This window comes from Crocuta crocuta, unplaced genomic scaffold, assembly GCF_008692635.1.
Source record: "Crocuta crocuta isolate KB4526 unplaced genomic scaffold, BGI_CrCroc_1.0 scaffold1125, whole genome shotgun sequence".
In the NCBI taxonomy this organism is placed as follows: domain Eukaryota; kingdom Metazoa; phylum Chordata; class Mammalia; order Carnivora; family Hyaenidae; genus Crocuta; species Crocuta crocuta.
The window spans coordinates 27,305-40,235 of record NW_027533288.1 but is presented as its reverse complement, the minus strand read 5'-3'; the positions used below and the strand labels follow the sequence as shown (position 1 = coordinate 40,235).

At 40.5% G+C, this 12,931-nt stretch overlaps 1 protein-coding gene across 1 annotated transcript in view; it reads right to left on the bottom strand.

The window, feature by feature from the left end:
* The window catches only part of LOC144218275 (acyl-coenzyme A synthetase ACSM1, mitochondrial-like), a 41,732-nt gene that overhangs the window by 27,507 nt on the left and 1,294 nt on the right, over nt 1–12,931 (bottom strand). The window lies entirely within an intron of this gene.

Sequence of the window (12,931 nt, the reverse complement as noted above, 5' to 3'; positions counted from 1 at the left end):
GTAATAGCACTGCTGGGAATTTCCCCAAGGGATACAGGAGTGCTGATGCATAGGGGCACATGTACCCCAATGTTCATAGCAGCACTCTCCACAATAGCTAAAACATGGAAAGAGCCTAAGTGTCCATCAATGGACGAATGGATCAAGAAGATGTGGTTTATCTACACAATGGAATACTACATGGCAATGAGAAAGAATGAAATCTGGCCATGTGTAGCAACATGGATGGAACTTGAGGGTGTTCTGCTGAGCGAAATAAGTCAGACAGAGAAGGACAAATATCATATGTTTGCATGTATAGGAGGATTAGGAGCAACTTAACGAAGGACCATGGGGGAGAAGAAGGGGAAAAACAGTGGGGTAGAGGGAGGGAGGCAAACCATGAGAGATTCTTGAATGCCAAGAACTGAAGGCAGATGGTGGGGGGAGGGGCAGGGGTGTGATGGGCATGGAGGAGGGCACTTGTGGGGATGAGGACTGGGTATTATATGGAAACAAACTTGACAATAAACTATTTAAAAAAATTAATATGTTGAAGTCCTAACCCCCCAGTACCTCAGAATGTAACTCTGTTTGGAGACTGAATCTTTACAGAGGTGATTAAGTTAAAATGAGGCCATTAGATGGACCCAAACCAAATATGACTGATATCCTTACAAGAGGAGGAGGTTAGGACACTGACCCACATAGGGGGGAAATGACATGCACATGTGAAAAAAGGTATCCACAAGCCAAGGAGTGAGACCTCAGAAGAAACCAACACTGCTGACAGCGTCATCTCACGCTTCTCACCTCCAGAACTGAGAAAAGACATTTCTGTGTTGGAGCCCCCACAGTCTGTGGTACTTTGTTATGGTATTTCCTAGTAAACAAATATATCTCTTGTAATCAAATAAGAAAGAAATGACTTTGGCATCACCTTAGAAATGTGTTTGGAATTCTAATTTAATCTCCACATGGGAAGAACAAACACAGTGCCCAGCTGAGGACTGTGGTAGCTGAGAGTGTGTCCTTAGGACTCAAACATCATAACTTCGCATTCCAGCCCATTCACTCACCACCTAAGTAAGTGGGCAATTTTCCTAACCTCTTTCTAAAATATGGAAATATTGGCAGCTCCTGTTTCCCACAGGTGTGGTGATAAATAAATCACATCCCACTGAAAGCAGTTAGGCAGGACTCAGTGCAGATGAGAGCTCCAGAAACAGGAGCTTATTATTAGCTGTCACTTTCTCTGGGGGAAACTCACTTGCTTAATCTTTGGAATTGGTCTAAAGACAAGGAACAGGAATAAATTAATGAAACACTTTTGGAAGTGCTTTCAAGTGTATCTTGAAGTCACTATGGAGTTGTGGCGTTGAGAGGTGGCTAAGCTCACTATTATTTGCCCAAGAGTTCTTGCTATAGAGCTGATTTCACAAGCCTTTGGACTGAAAAAGCTATTTAGCTTATGAGGCAATACACTTAGTGTGGCAAAGGGGATCCTAGAGGTACAGAGCCAACGTTAGTTGCACTGCCTACCAGCTTAGTACCCTTGGTCACTGTTTTTGTATCTCTGGAATCAACAGCACACTAATAATACCTACTATGGGGCTTCCTACAAGGATTAGTGAGATAATCTATAAGTTAAACTGCTGCCAGCAGTGTTTCTAATATACAATAAGGGCCAAATAAATATTGACATGCTAACTCTCAGCAAATTCTGAAGCCAACTGCCCGTTAGATATTAAAAATATTTTTTTTAATGAAAGACATTCCCTTTATATAATATGAACTAACTTCTCCATAGTGGAGTTTTCTTTCAAGGGTTCGCTTTCTGGGTCATTCTTACTTCCCTCTGTACCCTCTTCCACAGCCCATCACATTCAGAGTTGCCTAAGATGACACAGATCACCGTCTATGCTGGCTACTGCACTTGGTGTATCACAGATATATTCTCATTTATCCTTTTCCTCCATATCACCATTCTCCTTTTGCATTTAAGGAAATGAAGAGTCAAAAGAGTTACGAGCCTTGCCCAACGTCTGCCAACCCTTAAGTGACATAGTCAGAACTTGAAATTGGGTAGACACACACACACACACACACACACACAAACACACTTCACAAAGAAGCTGTCACTCACCTGTCTTACCTGGTACCGTCTAGGCAAGAGCTGGGCTTAGTCTTGGATGGGTAGAGAAATGGGAACTTGGCATATTCAGTTCTCTCTGATCAGAAAAGTCCCCAGAACTATATACACAAAAGAACTTCCCACCCCTTGGGGCGGAGAACTTGGCAAGATTTGGATGGTTTAGAAGTAGGAGGAGATGCTCAGAAAGAAAAGGGCAGAACACAATCACAGCCCTCCATGGAGAGATAATCAGTTGGATAAACAAACTATACAACACCAACCAAGTTCTTGTGGGATGATGACCTGTGGTGGGAGTAAATACATAAAGTCAAATGGAGAACTCTCACTAGCTCTCTGTGGCTAACCTGCTCTCTTTCCCAGCCCTGTGCCTCCAATGTTCACATTTAAGTGACAGCCAAGTGGCAGTGTAGGCTGAGTTACAGCCTTGCTCTGGAAGCAGAAAGGTCTGAGTTTAACTCTCCAATCTGCCATCTACCAACTATCTCTTTGACTTTCACTACCTCCTTTAGCTACCCTTGTTTCCTGACCCAAACTGAGGCTTTCTCTTTTTAAAATTAATTAATTAATTAATTTTTAAGCATCTTATGTCTTTTATTTACTTATTTTTATTCTCAAGGTAGTTAACATACAGTGTAGTCTTGGCTTTAGTAGTAGAAATCAATGATTCTTCACTTACATTTAATACCCAAGTGCCCTTCTTAATGCCCATCACACATGCCCCTTCCCCATCAACCCTAGGTTGTTCTCTGTATTTAAGAGTCTTTGTGGTTTGCCTCCCTCTCTGTTTTTATCTTATTTTTTCTTGCCTTCCCCTAAGATTATCTGTTAAGTTTCTCAAATTCCACATGAGTGACATCACATAATGTTCTTCTCTGACTTGTTTTAATTGTCATATAACCCTCTAGTTCCATCCACTTTATTGCAAGTAGCAAGTAGAAGATTTTTCATTCTTTTTCATCGCCAAGTAGTATTCCATTGTATATGTACATCACTTCTTCTTTATTCACGTATCAGTCGATGGACATTTGAGCTCTTTCCATAATTTGGCTATTGTTGATAGTGCTGCTGTAAACATTGGAATGCATATGCTGCTTCAAATCAGAGTTTTTGCATCCTTTGGATAAATTCCTAGTAGCAGAATTGCTGGGTCATAGGGCAATTCGAGTTTTAGTTTTTAGTTTTTTGAGGAACCTCCACAGTTTTCCAGAGCAGCTGCACCAATTTGCATTCCCACCAAGAGTGCAATCCTCACCAGCATCTATTGTTTCCGGAGTTGTTCATTTTAGCCATTCTGACCAGCGTGAAGTGGTATCTCATTGTGGTTTTGATTTGTATTTCCCTGTTGATGAGTGATGTTGAACATCTTTTCATGTGTGTGGCAAACCGAGACCCTCGAGTTGACTTAAATGAAGAGAAACAGAAAGGGTGACCTCACTCTGGTTCTGGACAAAAACAGGATTCCTTTAGCAAGGAACAGGGTGGTGTAGAGGTGACTATCTAGAAGGCCTCTGAGTAGGTGTATTGGTCCACTAGGGCTGCTAAACAAAACACTGCACACTTGCTGATTTAAACAAAAGACATTTATTTTCTCACAATTCTGGAGGCTGAAGTCCAAGATCATGGTACTGGCAGAGTTGGCTTCGGCTTGCAGATGACCAGCCTCTTGCTACTTCTTCACATGGTCATTAGTCTATGCGTGCACCTCTGGTATCTTTCTGTGTGTCCTTCTCTACTCTTCTTTTGAAGATACCAATCAAGTTGGATGAAGGCCCTCTCTAATGCCCTCCTTTTAACTTAATTGCCTCTCTGATTTTTTTTTTAATTTGAGACACACACACACACACACACACACACACAGAGAGAGAGAGAGAGAGAGAGAGAGCGCATGAGCCAGGGAGAAGGGCAGATGAAGAGAGAATCTTAAGTAGGTTCCATGCTCAGCACAGTTTCATGCATGGCTCGATCCCAAGACCCTGGGATTGTAACCTGAGCTGAAATCAGGAGTCAGACACAACCGACTGAGCCAACTAGGCACCCCTTAATTGCCTCTTTAAATGCCTTTTCTCCAAATACAGTCACATCCTGAGGTACTGGGGGTTAGGGCTTCAGCATACAAAATTTGAGGGACACAATTCAGCCCATAACAGTAGGAGAAAAGTGATGTTGCCACACCGGTTCAAGTCCCTCCCTCCTCCAAACGTTGCTTCCTCGATTCCGTATCTTTTCTTCTGTTCCTTCCCCTTCCAATTAATGTCTATTGGATAGAGTAGACTACATTAGCTGTTCGTATCTTTTCTGTCACTGATAACCCAAAGCTCATTTTTTATCCCCTTAATCACTCAAGGAAACTGTCTGGGTTCTGTTTGTTTTCTGGAAACATGTTTTCTAATGTTCTTGCTACCAGATGCAATAGGTTCTTTTCAGTTCTGATGCATGGCCATTCTGGGTGATGTCAATAAACTCCTCAACTGCTCTCTTCTTTATGTTATCATATCCCATCTTTTCTGGGTCTTCTTTCTCAATATTGTCCACAGGATCCCTTTTCTATTTCTTCTCTTTAGATATTCTTGTTCTCCAAGAACCCATCCTTAGCAAATAGCTCTTCTCATTCCTTATGAACTTTCCATCTCACTCTTTCTTTCTCTATCTGGATAATTTCCTAAACCACATTTAAAATCATTAACTTTTCCTCTGAATTAAAACTTAAATATTCAATTGATTACCAAATATATACCAATCTCAGTATGACCTATATTAACATGACCACAACTGAATTCAATGTCCCCACCTCCAAACCTGTTCCTCTCAGAAAGTGTTAACAATCAACGACCCCAGGATAACTAATAAAAAACCTAGACATCATCCTTAAGTGCCTCTTTTCCCTTAACCCCATTTGCCTTATTTCATCACAAAGTCACCAAATTCCAAGATGAAATTCTTCAGAGAATTTGTCAAATTGGGGTGCCAGGCCTGGCTCGGTTGGAAGAGTGTGCAGCTCTTGATTTTGGGGTTGTGAGTTCAAGTCCCATATTGGGTATAGATATTATTAATAAATAATATTTTAAAAAAACAGCTTCTCAAATTTACCTTTAACACATTCAGCTCTCAGATACCAAGGTAATCATTTAGATTTGCATTGCTGACTAAATTCATTATTCTTCAGACGAAATCCAAACCTTTTATCATGTGTTCAGTCTCCCCTCCTGTCAATCAAAACTTCAACCTGATGTTGAAATAATATTGGGTGCACTTTCCCCAGGCTTAATTCCTCCTTATAAGTACAAATAATGGCATCAATCCTGGGACATCTTATGTCACAAATATACACACACACAAATTGGTTAGTCTGGGAATCCCATAGCACTAATAATTGCCCCGGGAAATTATAGACATCCCATTCTGGGCCACTGGGATGCAGCAATCTTTACTTCTTCATTCTTTGGGTTACTGGTGAATCATGCAGGCTTTTACTAGATAAGGACAGGACAGGATGAGGTTATCTAGCTTTATCTCATCCTGAAAAAGACCCTATTTAGTGATTTCATTCTAATCACAGGAAGCCAATCTTTGTGAATAGGACTGGCTAAATATTATGATTACTTTTTATAAGCCATACAAAGAAGGGGGTGGAGTGAAGGGAGGAGAGGCAGACTGTTGATTTTGCGTAGGTCAGATATTTCTCCTAAAGATATGGGTCCCCATCATCAATCATTCCTGAGCCTAGAGAAGGTAAGGAGATCCTGGGCTGGACACTGAGGAAGGGGATATGATAAAGAATGATAAAGACAGCAGTGAGAGTGTCAAAATGAACAACCTTCCAGATTTTAAATTTTTGGAAGCTGTCAATTAAATGATACTCCCTTAAACATGGATAAATCCAGATTAAGAAAGACGAAGTTTTGTTATTTGATTAACAGACTGTGCTTCTCTACTTGCTAAACGTAAACTCTATTATCTTTCAGTGGATTGCAGGATATCACAGTATGTACACATAGGAGTGGGTATTTTAAGATGACTGCAAGAGAAGTGCTTTGTCAGGGGTTGGAAGAGAAGGCAAGTGAAACAAAAGGGTACATAGGCGTTGTAGGCATGTTTGAACCTGCTGCTGTCATTACCAGCTATGTGGCTTTGGGAAATGTCACTTAATCTCTCCAAGTCTCAGCCTTCTCCTATGTAAAATGGGGAAAATAACAGTACCTGACTCAGGGGTTCAGGCCCTGGGATAGGCAGGTTTCTTTGTCTGCAGCACTCCTCTAAGAGGGCCAGCAGTGGGAGATGGCAGAGTTAACTCATGTTTACAGGGGTGTGTGGGCAGGACATTAAAGAGTCCACCACAGACTTTGAGCTGCAAATACATAGTGAGGCAGTCAGTATAGTACAGCCTCTGAAACAAGACAGTTGCATCCAAAATTCATTTCTATCACTTACTTAACAATCTTACTGTGCCTCAGTTCCCTTATCTGTGAAATGGGGATAATGATGTTACCCCTTCACAGGTTGTTAAGAAGAGCTAATATTTGTGAGACATAAGGCACTTAGAAGACAAGCACATAATAAGCATTTAGTATTTTAAAAGGACTAGAAATCTAATCATGCCCAATATATATTGAATTTTGAATTGTAAATGAATAACTTGGATGATCCAGTGGATCCACAATCATATGATTCAATAGATGTGTGTTTTTACAAGTCTTTTCTCTTGAATGTTTGTACAGCATTCTTTCTACCTCTTCCCTCCTTCCAGGGTCCAAACACTCCCTGGATCTCCTTTAAGGCTTCTTTCTACCCTCTATCTACATCCCAAGGATCAATTAGTAAATATTTCAGCAATTTAACCCAGCCCTTTTAGTGCTAAAACATCCAGAGACCATTGGAAATGAATGGGTGTAGCTGTGTTTCAATAAAACTTTATTTACAAACAAAGGTGGAGGGCTGAATTGTGCCCACAGGCTATAGTTTGCTAATCTCTGCTCCACCCCATTGTGATTTTAACAAACACCTTCATCAACAAAGTCTGTCTTGGTTGATTCTCACATCAGCTGTTAAGAAGGTACCTTCTTCCATATCTATACTTCTATTGTTATTTTTCAAGCCTAAGACCATCTGACTCCAAGACCAAAGTTCTGGCAAAGCTGAGCCTTGTCACAGAAAGTCTCTGTGAGCTGTCTTCATCACCCCCATGGTAGGATTCAGAAATATTAGAGACGGAAGTGTCCTTCACAGCAAACAATTTTTTCCCCTACAGGTAAGAGAAATGGAATTGGAGAGATTTTTATAGTTCTGCCAAGTGCACACCAAGAAATGGCTGACCTGGAATTCAAAGTCAGGTTTCCTAACCCTTAAATGTCTGGGGTCTCTAGTCCAGGTTAATAACCACAGCTGATATTTATAGTGTTTACTCATGCCAAGAACTTAGCCTGTGTAATTTTATTTTCTCCTCACAACAACCCAACAAAATTGTGGCTATCCTCCAGGTAACTCAGTGGGGAAACTGTCTCAGAAAAGCCAAGTGACCTGTCTAAAGCCAGGTGGTTTTTAGGGGAGAGACTGCAGCCCCGAGAGTCTGGGGTCAAGTCTCAGGTGTCTGAGGACTGTGTAGTGTTGTGTTTGCTGTGCTGCTTCTCCCGTGTCCTAGAGTATGTCAGATACCATTGAGTAGACATTTCTTTCCCGCTCCAGTCATTCTCTTCTTGTCACAGGACTATATCTGGCAAGAGAAAAGCCTTGGCCCAGGATGGAGAGGGATACCATCTCTAATTGCAGGGCTTTCTTTGGACTGGGGCCAGATGCCCTGGTCATGCACCTGGGTAACTACCTCCGGGTTCGGTGGTAGGTCAGGGGTGCAGTCTGCAGCAGGAGAAACTGGTCCTCTCCCCTGAAGTGCTTTGGCACAGGACAAAAGCACATATTTGGGGACATAGGGAAGCGCTTCCCCCGTGCTAGGGCATATGGAGTGAGGGTTTAAATACCAGCCAAGTGGTGGGGCACAGGAGTCAGTGAACCCAGGAAGACCCCCCAGTCTGTCCCCGAGGCACAGTGAAGAGGCCTAAGGAGTCCACCAGTCTGTGGAGAAAAGACTGGGGGATTGCCATTTCCCCACCACCACCACCACCACTACGGCAGGGACTCAGGAATCAGTCCAGGGGCTCACAGTGGAGGTGGGACCCACCTACACCAAGCCACATGCCTCCACCCAGGACTGCATATCTACTGGAGTGAGACAAATTCTGAGGAACCAAACAGTCCCCTACTCCAGACCAGTACTGCGGCATTGTCTGGATTATTTCTAGGACAATTCCTGTTATTTAGATATAGTCTCTCTTTTCTCCTTCCTATCTCTTCCCGCCTTCTAGGCTGGTTACTCTAGTTACTGACTTGCTTAAACAGACATATCTAATCCATCCTCTTGATACATGTTCTACACGTTCTTCTTTCCTTTCCTTTCTCTTTCTCTGGCATAATCAAACCATATATTTTCTCTCTCTGGGTAACTTTATCTTCATTTCTTTTTCCTTGCCTTCTGTCTTACTGTCCTTTCTCTCTCTCTGAATTAAGCCTTTTAGTCTCTCTGCCTGGCCAATGTTTATTTTCTCTTTTCCCCACTCCTGTCATTTCTCTCTTTGTATGTACTCTCCCATCAGCACCACCTTCACCCTGTTCTTTACTTGTAGCTGGTGTTGCTGGTTTTTTGCTTGTGGATAGTTTTTTTTTGTTTCTCTTGTTTTCATTTGTTTGATTGTTTGTTGGGTTTATCTGTTTGTGTGTTTTTGTTTCCTGTATGTTTGTCTGTTTTTTTCTTTTTCCTTTCCAGGGCTACATCAAAAACAAATCAAAGCACACCTGGTGGAGAGTCCATAACATCACTACGAGTAGGGAAACAAAATAACCAAAGTCACAACAACAGAGAGCAACTAACACTCTCCAAAAAGCAACTCCTGAGTGGCCAGGCCCTAGACAGTGTATGACCCCCACTTAATATACTGGTGCTTGCAGGTACAGAACACATAACAAGCTTTTAAAACTCGTAAGGGACAGGTGCGCCTGGGTGGCTTAGTCGGTTAAGCGTCTGACTTTTGCTTAGGTCATGATCTCGCGGTTCGTGGGTTCGAGCCCCGCGTCGGGCTCTGTGCTGACTGCCAGCTCAGAGCCTGGAGCCTGTTTCAGTCTGTGACTCCCTCTCTCTCTGACCCTCCCCTGCTCACGCTGTCTCTCTCTCTCTCCTAGAAATAAATAAAACATTAAAAAAAAATTAAAACAAAAAACTCATAAGGGACAGAAAACTACCCAAAATGATAAAAAGGAAGAATTCTCCTCCAAAGAAATTTCAGGAAGAAGTGACAGCTAAAGAATTGATCAAAAGAGATATAAGCAATATAACTAAGAATTTAGAATAATAATCATAAAATTAATCACTAGGCCTGAATAAAGCATAGAAGACAGCAGAGACTCTATTGCTGCAGAGATCAAGGATTTTAAAAATAGTCAGAATTAACTAAAAATGCTATAAATGGGGTGTAAAATAAAAATGGAGGTGGCCACAGCACGGACTGAAGAGGCAGAGGGGAGAATAGGTGAATTAGAAGATAAAATGATGGAAAAAGAAGATGCTGAGAAAAAACAGAGAGAAAAAAAATCCAGGAGTATGAAGGAAGAATCAAATGGAAAAATATCCGAATCATAGGAATTCAATAAGAAGAAGAGAGAGAAAGGGGCTGAAGAGGTACTTGAACATATCATAGCTGAGAACTTCCCCAATCTGGGCAAGGAAGGAGGCACAGAAAACCCCCTCAGACATAACTTGAATCTATCTTCTTCATGACATTCATAGTGAAACTGGCAAAACATAAGGACAAAGACGGAATCCTGAAAGTAGCTAGGGATAAAAGGGCCCTGACATACAAAGGGAGACCTATCAGAGTAGTTGCAGACCTATCGACTGAAACTTGGCAGGCCAGAAAGGAATGGCAGGAAATCTTCAATGTGATGAACAGCAGAAATATGCAGCTAAGAATCAATTACCCAGAAAGCCTGCCATTCAGACTAGAAGGAAAGATAAAGGTTTTCCCAAATAAACAAGAACTGAAGGAAGGAATTCGTCACCACTAAACCAGCCCTACAAGAGATCCTACGGGGGACTCTGTGAGTGAAATGTTCTAAGGACCAAAAAGTACAAGAGACATAGCTACAATCATGAAACCGACTAATAACAGTCACTTTAAACCCATATTTATCAATAATAACACTGAATGTAAATGGACTAAATGCTCAATTAAAAGACAGAGAGTATAAGAATGAATTAAAAAACAAGACCCATCCACTTGCTGTCTGTAAGAGATTCATTTCTCAATCTGAGAACACCTTCAGATTGAACGTGAGGGATGGAGAAATATCTATTATTCTACTGTAACTCAAAAGAAAGCTGGTGTAGCCATACTTATATCAGACAAACTGGACTTTAAATTAAAGGTCATAACAAGAGATGAAAAAGGGCATCTTCTACAATAATTACAGGGTCCATCAATCAGGAAGAGCTAACAATTATAAATGTCTATGCACCAAATTCAGGGACACCCAAATACATAAAACAATTAACCACAAACATAAGCAATCTTATTAATAAGAATGTGGTAATTGCTGGGGACTTTAATACTCCACTTACAGCAATGTACACATCATCTAGACAGATGATAAATAAAGAAACAATGGCTCTGAATGATACATTGGACCAGATGGACGTGACAGTATATATGCAAAAGTAGAGGAATTTGTTTCCTTCTCAAGTGCACATGGTACATTCTCTAAGATAGATCACATACTGGGTCACAAAATAGCCCTCAATAAATATAAAAGAATTGAGATCATACCATGCACACTTTCAGATCACAATGCTATGAACGTGAAATCAACCACAGGAAAAAGTCTGGAAAACCTCCAAAAACATGGAGGTTAAAGAATATCCTACTAAAAAAAAAAAAAAAGGAGGTTAAAAAAAATCCCACTAAAAAAAAAAAAAAAAAGAATATCCTACTAAAGAATGAATGAGTCAACCAAACAATTAGAGAAGAAATTAAAAAATATATGGAAACAAACGAAAATGAAAATACAACAATCCAAACTCTTTGGGATGCAGCAAAGGCAGTCCTAAGAGGAAAGTACATTGTAATCTAAGCCTATATCAAGAAACAAGAAAAATCCCCAATACAGAATCTAACAGCACACTTAAAGGAACTAGAAACAGAGCAGCAAGAATACCTCAAACCCAGCAGCAGAACAGAAATAATAAAGATTGGAGCAGAAATAAATAATTTGGAATCCAAAAAAAGAATTGAACAGATCAATAAAACCAAGAATTGGGTTTTTGAAAAAATTAACGAAATTGATAAACCTCTAGCCAGGTTTCTAAAAAAGAAAAGAGAGAGGACCCAAATAATAAAATCATAAATGGAAATGGATTTATTACAACTAATCCCTCAGAAATACAAGCAATTATCAGGGACTACTTTGAAAAATTATATGCCAACAAACTGGACAACCTGAAAGAAATGGACAAATTTCTAAACACTCCCACAGTACCAAAACTCAAATAGGGAGAAACAGAAAATTTGAACAGACCCATAAAAAGTGAAGAAACTGAATCAGTTATCAAAAATCTCCCAACAAATAAGAGTCCTGGACCAGATAGCTCCCCTGGGAAATTCTACCAGATATTTAAAGCAGAGTTAATACCTATCCTTCTCAAGCTGTTCCAAAAAAAGAAATGGAAGAAAAACATCCAGACTCATTCTATGAAGCCAACATTACTTTGGTTCCNAAAAAAAAAAAAAGAGAGAGAGAGAGAGAACTACAGGCCAATATCCCTGATAATATGGATGCATAAATTCTCAACAAGACACTAGCAAATCGAATTCGACAGCATACAAGCATACAAAAAAAACTATTCACCACGCTCAAGTGGGAATCATTCCTGGGATACAGAGACAGTTCAATATTTGCAAATCAATTAATGTCATACATCACAGTAACGAACGAAAAGAAGCATATGATCCTGTCAGTAGATGCAGAAAAAGCATTTGACAAAACGTTTTCTTAATAAAAATTCTCAAGAAAGTCGGGTAAGAAGGTACATATGTAAACATCATAAAAGCCATTTTTGAAAAGCCCACTGCTAATAGAATCCTCAACGGGGAAAAACTGAGAGTTTTCCTCCTGAGATCAGGAACATGACTGGGATGTCCAGTCTCACCATTGTTGTGTAACATAGTGCTGGAAGTCCTAGCATCAGCCGTCAGACAACAAAAGGAAATAAAAGGTATCAGAATTGGCAAAGATGATGTCAAACTTTCACTTTTCATAAACAACATGAAACACTACATGGAAAACCTGAAAGACTCTACCAAAAGTATGCTAGAACTGATCCATGAATTCAGCAAAGTCACGGGGTAGAAAATCAATATAAAGAAATTAGTTGCATTTTTATACACCAATAATGAAGCACCAGAAGGAGAAGTCAAGAAACTGATCCCATTCACAATTGCACCAAAAACCATAAAATACCTAGGAATAAACCTAACCAGTTACCAAACTGAACCTGTCATCTTATCGCAACACCCCAATAGCTGTTTCTCCCTATTGTCTTCACTTCAGTGAAAGCCTGAAGCATCTATCCAGCTGCCTGAGTGTCTGTGACTTCTCCATCTCCCTGGCTTTCTTTCACTACCTTATGTCATTCATCAAATAGGTTTTCTCAGAGCGCCTGGATAGCTCAGTTGGTTAAGCGTCCAACTTGGGCTCCCGTGA